A 7,982-nucleotide genomic window follows, 5' to 3' on the forward strand; every position below is an offset into this window, starting at 1 on the left:
CCTTGTTGTAGACTGATCTACGAAAATGTTAGAAAGTATGTAAAATTTAAGATTTAACGAAAACGAAGAAACAAGAAAAATGCCGCGGCAGACTAGGAGGCAGCAGCGTGCTTCATGAGCGGGCACTTGAGCATCCGTCCGTGTAGGAGACGCGACCATTCCTCGCGCTCCAGGCGAGATATACAGACAGACCTTCCGCGGGCTCGAAGCTTTACTTCCCGCCGAGCCGATGCCCGGTGCGCCTATGATCCTGTCGCCTTCTCGGCGGCTCGTCGCCATTCAAAGCAGGATGACGTCCGGCGGCGCCATTCAACGGGAACCAGTCTTTTCAGTGAGAACCAACATCAACATGGACCGCGTCAAAACTCAAAAGATGACCATCACACGTCCAGACTAAACGACGACCAACTATGGATTGGAGTGACTCGTCGGCAACAGGGAGCTATCTAGCTTAGCTCCCTCTCACCCACCCCGCCCGCGACCTCGTCGTCTTCCTCTCCTCTCTCTCCCGTCCGTCCAACTTGGTGGCCTGCCTGCTGCTCTGCTCTTCCGTCCGTGCGTGCGTGCGTGCGTGCTGGGATCGCCATGGAGGTCTCCGGCCCCGTCGTCACGCTCACCCCCGGTCAGGTACGTGGTTCCCCCTCCCCCTCCCCGCAAGCTTAATAGGAGCTGCCTTCTCTGCAGTCTGCACCGCTGTGCTTGTTCTATTGCTGTTCGCCGGGATTCATATTCTCTGTTCACTGCTATGATTACTACTGCTTCAGCTTGATTGTGTTGTGTGTGATCCAAGAAATTGCACTAAAATTTAAATATATGCACACACGATAAGAAAGAGGTTCAGCACTTGATCTGTGATGGTATTAAAAACGGGAAAAGAGTAAACGAAGCAGCTTTCCGGATGTTCTTAGCTGGTCAAAAAGTCAAAACCATGAGAGCAAACAGAGCATCATGCATGCATGCTGAATTCATTGTGCTGGGACTTGGATAGATCGATACATCTTGCTTTCCCTGAAGAGAGAGAGGATAGAGCAAGGTTTAGGGTGAGTTAGCTGTAAGTGCAACTTGTATCCTCGAATCGAAAATTGCGCCGAATTGATTTTTCTTCCTCCTGGTTTTATGCTCTGGTTCGTATTGGCTAATTGGTAGCCTGCAGTCTCATTTTTCCGCTGCTGGCAGTGGCATGGGCTTATTTGCTGGCATGGTGCATGTTTCTCTTGTTGGAAATATGAGCAATTTACCATATGATTTTAGTAACAGAAATAACAGATAAAACATGACTATGATAGTAGAGATGAAACAAGTCATGTAATCTATAGATGAGACAGCAAATGACATGTGCACATATGAACTACTCCCCTCGTTTCAAAATACAAGTCTTTTAAGAGATTCAACTATAGAATACATACGGAGCAAAATGAGTGAACTTATACTCTAAAAGATATCTATATACATCCGAATGTAGTCTCTATAATGGAATCTCTAAAAAGACATATATTTAGGAACGGAGGGAGTAGAAGAGAACATATATAGAACAGAGGTTAGAACCAGAAATGCTAGAGCATGGTCTTTGGAGGTTCTCGACGTCGGCTCGGCTCATTCCCGCAACCTGCGGCGCAGTGTGGGACTAAACTTTAGTTCCACCTCTTGCCTTGCACAAATAGGCTGTGTGGGCCTCTAGGATTTATTAGGAATAAATTGCTATTGGGCTGGCCAAAAATAGACAAAATTTCAGCATCTCTTTCCTGCAGGTGTCCTTTCTGCTTCGTCTTTTCCCGGTCCTCGTCGCATGGATCTACTCCGAGGTCCTGTACTACAAGAAGAAACCTTCGTCGACACACGGGCCCCGGAACAGATATACCAAAGCCAATTTATTACGGTATCATCCATCTCTCTGAATAAACAATACTTGTTATGATACATATTTTACAACGATTATATATAGGTTCTAATTAATAAGAACTAGATGACTCGTTGTGCCAATGGCGCAAAGTCCGGCAGCAAGCCAAGTATTGTAAGAGTGGTGATAGGAAAACTCAGTCACAGATCAAAATAATGAGTACTTACTGCTGGTCACTGTCTCTGTTCATGATTATTGTTTCTCTTGTTCCTGAAACAGTATCTGCTAAATGATGGTGCTATATCCCTTGAGTGGAAGGTGGACGCTGCCAGGTAGGGCATGCCTCTTCCTTGCTTAGCATATTTGTTGTTGCTGGTGAGTACTCGATGTTTGAAACAGAGAAAGTAGTAAAAACACATAATTATAGATAAGGGTGGCATTATGCATATTAATAGATCGATGAGGAACAACAACAGAGGTTATATAGGTAAAAGCACAGGTGGCAGCTGTTCAAAAGCAACAGATAGCATCGTCAAGAAACAGAGGAAGGTTTCATCCTATTATAGAGCTTGATTAGTAGTCCTTAGAACGCTAGGTGATATTTAGATACGACTTTCGTTGTTGTTGATGGTTCATCTAAAGGCAATGCATGATGAGAACCAGGCGCTGCTTTGTGGTGACCTTGAAACGAAAGGCACATATGTCTCCTTCATGGAATTTTCCAAGGCAGCAGAACTCAGACCTGTTGGTTGTTATGGTGGCTCTCTTGTCGGTTCCTATCAGGATGTGGCAATTGGAGTGTAGATCACTGTTTGCAAGCCTGACCTTGAGCGTATCATAATCTGGATCAATGTAATCTTTTAGTTTGCTTTCAGTGTACTGGACCTGGAAATACTGGTGAGAAACAAGGAATTAATTGAATGGATTCGAGAGTGACTTCTCAATCTTACACTGAGAAGGTTTAAATATAGATAGTGAGAACAATTATCAGTAAATAATGGCAGGAAGCAAAACAAGGGTGCAGAACATGCTACATTCCTTCCTATGTGGAGTATAAGATGTAAATTGGTTGTTTCTGTATGTATGGTACTCTAGTGAAGGAGAACAAATATAGGAAGGAAGAAAACATGTATATCAGACTATATGAATATTAGTTTCTAAAGTTACATGTAGCAAGTTGATGAGAATTGTTGTGCTGGTGCTAATAGTAGTGTATACAGTTTTTTCAACATTTCGCAATAAAGTCAATTTGGTGAATCAAAAGCATATTGCGGGTTGTACTTCTGATGATTAGTCAAGTAAGTAGTTTAGTTGTGAGGCATAAGTAAAGATAATTCTTTTTTTCAATGAAGTGGAATGAAGGAGTTTACCATCCGTTGGCCCGGCTTTGCGAATGTTTTGTTGATGGTGCAGACATAGTATTTGATATCTGGTTTTTTGCAGCGGAACATGGCAAACAACTTGTTCACATGGTGCTGATAGAGCTTCACTTCATTACCCCCGTGACAGTACCTTTCAAGCTCTCTGCAGTATTGGATAGCAGGGGGTGGTCCTGAATTTAGTTTCATTTTGGTAAGATCAAAATGAAGCAGCACATGTAAGAAAGCTGAATACTATTTATTGTTAGGAGACTAAGCTTTCATCAAGAGAAAAGTAGAATTGACCTTGAAACCTATGGTAGGAAGAATATAGTAAGCAGGTTAGTTAAGTTGAGCATCATTGATCGGCCTGATATATGTTTTTTTGGTTCTAAGGCAGATAATTGGCGTCGAAGAAGTATAGAAGATCATAAAAACTATTAGTTCATTTTATTTTAAATGGAGAATATCAGAACAGTATAATAAGCATTGTAGCCTAGCATTGGTTCACCGTGAATGATATACTTCGGATGCTCATATTCTTCACCTTGTATAAGTATCGTGAGAAATGTTAGTGCGAGAAATCAGAAATTTGTTTGCTGGCAATAGCAATTGTGGGCGTACAGTTAAATTATGCACTTTAAAAGAGCAGTAAAATGGATTTAACTTGTGTAGTTTGGTTCTTTTATAAATAAACCAGTATGTAATCACTTGAGTATATGTGCATCAACCGTTTGGGGCTATTTAATTCCGCTTTTCCTGGCTAATATCTGTACAAGTACTTTAGATTTGGGGCTGAACAGTGCACCAACTGTTGCATTATATATATCGTGTGATGCATAGCAGGCCTATTAATCAATTTAGGGGCAGAACAGATGACCTATTGATTTAGGCCTATTGCTTTGGGGCTGAACAAATGACCCGTTGCGCTGATGGCGCAAAAGGCGAGGGCAAACCAAGCATTAAAAGCATGCATGTTAGAATATTTAGATACCGATTAGGCCATAAGGAAATAGATATTTAGGTATGAAGTTGATAGGTAGCATTATAAGAAAGGGATGGAGATCAGTTTACGATAGCTTATCTGCATTGCCTTTATCAAGCAAACTACATAGGTAGAGATGCATCATATATGCATAGCTTTGATCATTTAGCTCATGGTGAGAAGTGATGAATCTCAGGTAGAGTATTGCCATTGTTGCACGTGCCCCTTTAATACCATGTGCTCGATTTTATTTTAATTTTGCATTTTTCAACAACTCTGTGTTTGAGAAAGTTCATACGGTAAGAATTTAGGCGTACATACAAAAAGATAATGTAGGTTTACATTTTAAAAATATATGTACCTTCAAAATCATAGGTGCTTTTCAAACATATTTTTATATCATGGTCTTTCTTTTATAGTTACTAGTAAGTATGCACATGCAACGCACGTATCATAGAGTTATGAAATAGAGAGAAAATTGGATCGCGGGAAGGGGAGCGGTGGCATAAGTGTCGAGGGAGGAGGATTGATTATTGCGGCGGCCATGCCTATAGGTTCCCTTGGTGTTTCCAGGTTAATTTTAGTGACTCCTTTGATTATGTTGGACTATTGTAGAAAAGATTATTGGAAACTTTTTTTGTGTGTAAAATAGGTAATCAATAATTGGAAAGCATGTCCGTGCTGGATGGAAGAGGTAAAAGAAATTTCCAAGGTAAGACCTGAAGCTTCCTTGAACTAAATGTTGGTTACGCAAGCAGTCGAAGTTAGCATCTAGCGTGTCAGTTATGCACTCTGAAGAATGTAAATCTTTGAACTTGTCTATCAAGTCAAGGATAAATGATCCAACTATCGACATACTTTATAAAATCTGTCAGAACACTATCTATAGTAAATATAGCAAAAACAAGCACATGTAAGCACAATGTCTGAAAATGTCAAACTGTGTACAAGTCAATTTTACACTAAAAGTAGAAATAGATTTTATGCATTGTAAATGACTCTGAAAATATCAAACTGTGTACAAGTCAATTTTACACTAAAAGTAGAAATAGATTTTATGCATTGTAAATGACAGAATCTACCAACAAAGCTTAAAGGCATTGACTGGCAATATATATTTGTGAACCAAACATGACATAAACTGGCAATATAACCTGACGCCAAAGTTTGGAAATAAATATGATGGTACATGACATTAACATTAAAAGTAATGTTAAAGAAATTTCAAGCCATCTGACAAAAATAGAATATCACATTAACCAACAGTCTACCCTGTTTTTCACTCTAATTCAAGGGAAATAAACATGTTTTTTACATGATAGGGAAGACAAATGACACATGCTCCTTTTCAATGGCAAAATAATTTCACTCCTTAAGATAAGTGTTGGAAACATGCACATCTTATTTGACACCTGAACAAGCGATTGGATTGCTTCCAGTATTACAAGGACAAAAGGTCATGAAACATCAGTGTGAATCTCATATCACATCAATTTGGATTTTCCCTTTCATATCTGCATTGTGTAAAGTTGGATCAGATTGTAATATTTATATGTAATTTAGCAAAAGTTCTACCAAGACATTAACTATAGAATCCATATTTATTTCTTAGGTAAACATTGATATTATTTAGGAGTGAAAGACATATGCTAAGTATGGGGCTTTGCTCGTATCATAGTACCACGTACGAACCAGCTGCACCGAGCTTAATTACTATTGTTCCGCTTGCTGCGAAGGGATTCCCATCTTAACTGGATGGAGATTACGTGTGTGGCGTATGAATTCGCTGGCCCGGATCAATCGGGTGGATCCACTACTTAGCAGGAGGTACGTCCAATCTCCCCACAGCGAGCATGCGATTAAATGGAGCTGCGATGGGATCAGGCTTTAATTATTTGCCTGGCGCTGATCAGGAATTTTGTTCCTCGAAAATGGATTTGATCCAGGATGAATTGATGGTCGATCTCTGAACCCCAGTTCCAGACAAGTTTGAATAATTAACAGTACATGCGAAGGCATAGGAGACGTGCTCGTACCTGTCCTGGCCGCGTAGCGCTGCAGGCCCACGTCACTATCATTCCTCGGGACGAGAAGACGACGAACACTCAAACTGGTGAACAAAAAGAAGGAAGTGACGGAAGTCAAGAACGATCAAAATCAAGGTCAGGGTCTGATCGATCCTCTGATCCAAACAAACAGTGAAACGAGCGCTTTGGTTTCCACGTTATTCTCTGCCTACATGCGAACATGGGCCAGACCTTCTTTTTTTTCTTTCTATGTACGCAGTACACAAGGCTGAGTTTCAAAAAAAACATGATGACGTAGATCATGGTAATTATTGCTAATTGATATTTTTCCTTCTATGTACGCAGCATACAATGCCGAGTTTCAAAAAAAATATGATGGCGTAGATCATGGCAATTCTTGCTAATTGATATGATTAAAATAGGCCAAGGTTGGAGCGAGATTGTGGTAATTATTGCCTAATTATGATGGCGTAGATCATGATAATTATTGCTCATTGATTATGATAAATGATGTGATACAACATTGAGGCAATCTGGTCCATTGAGAGATGGTGGATGTATGGCTGAGATGTAATGTTTCTGCCACAACTCGATTGTTTAATAGTAGTATAGATGATTTTATATACCAAAGCGGTGTAATTAGCATCATGAACAATAATTTTGATTTACATATATAGTAATGTTCCTCTCCAATTGTTACATATGAGCATATCCTTAGATAGGACTGCTTTCAAAATTCAAACTATCTAAATCATAGTAAAAACTTTAGTGCAAATCTCAGTAACATAATAGTAATAGGATTGGTTAGAGTAATCTGTGCTGCAGATGGAAACAAAAATGTCATATATCTTTTCAAATATTGCTCGAAAGCAGATGCCCAGGATGTTACATCAGAAGCTTCCTCTTGCAAGTTCACAATCGCTATATCATCTGAATATTATTATCTTAAAAGGTTAGGATGCAAGAAAATAACACCTTTGGTAGGCATTTGTAATTCAGAAAGAGCATACAATTCGATAGTATATTTCGGAAATGTTAATCCTCCCAAAGTCCTGCATAGTTCCTTTGCATAATAAGAGAGTATAGTACTGCACATGCTATGCTGCAGAAGATTTCAAAATGGTAGATAACACTAAATAGGCAACTACAATAAAAATCTCTTGACAAAAAGGATAGGGGTCATGTCAATACAATTAACAAAAATGATCTCCACCAATTAAGAAATAAACAATTAAACTGCACAGAGATCAAACCATCATTTGTGCTCGGCATCTTCTTGGGCAGCGGAAGCAGCGACACGTTGCTCAACGTCTTGGGCAGCTGCAGCTGCGGCGCATCGCCCGGTATCTTGCCATTCTTCAAGAGCACCAGCCACTTTCTCACCGCCTCCCTCGCCATATATTTGTGCTCATGCATTCTAAATCGAGCAGGAAGTACATACTTCATAGTTCAGAATTACCATGCCAACCAAATTCAGCATCAGAGTTTGTTCAGCACCTGCTTTCCTAGCTGCTCAGCCAAGCCAAGGCATGGTCGGCGTAGGGATTCTCGAAGAGGCCCATAGAGAACTTGACACGCAGGATCCAGGTGATGGCGTCATCGATCCTGCTCATGGGGATCACGTTACTGTTGACGTGACCAATCGGGATGCTGATAAACCGCTGGTTGTTGTTAGGCACCATGAGCTGCAACATCGCATCATGATCGGCATCAACTCATCAAGCAACATTGTTGCAAGCACAAATAAGCAAGTATTGTCTGCTTAGCATGTCAAG

General features: G+C 40.3%; 1 long non-coding RNA gene across 3 annotated transcripts; it reads left to right on the top strand.

The window, feature by feature from the left end:
• The first annotated feature begins 344 nt into the window (after positions 1–344).
• LOC123105881 (uncharacterized) lies at positions 345–6,558 on the top strand. Of its 3 annotated transcripts, XR_006451057.1 has the most exons (7): positions 345–627; positions 1,749–1,876; positions 2,117–2,169; positions 3,281–4,753; positions 4,833–4,892; positions 5,793–6,007; positions 6,127–6,558. It is a non-coding gene; the product is annotated as an uncharacterized lncRNA (long non-coding RNA). The 3 variants fall into 3 exon arrangements; XR_006451056.1 differs by having other exon boundaries at positions 3,281–4,892; positions 6,094–6,558; XR_006451055.1 differs by having other exon boundaries at positions 3,281–4,892.
• The last annotated feature ends 1,424 nt before the right edge of the window (positions 6,559–7,982 follow it).

The sequence above is a fragment of the Triticum aestivum genome, chromosome 5A (genome assembly GCF_018294505.1).
Source record: "Triticum aestivum cultivar Chinese Spring chromosome 5A, IWGSC CS RefSeq v2.1, whole genome shotgun sequence".
In the NCBI taxonomy this organism is placed as follows: domain Eukaryota; kingdom Viridiplantae; phylum Streptophyta; class Magnoliopsida; order Poales; family Poaceae; genus Triticum; species Triticum aestivum.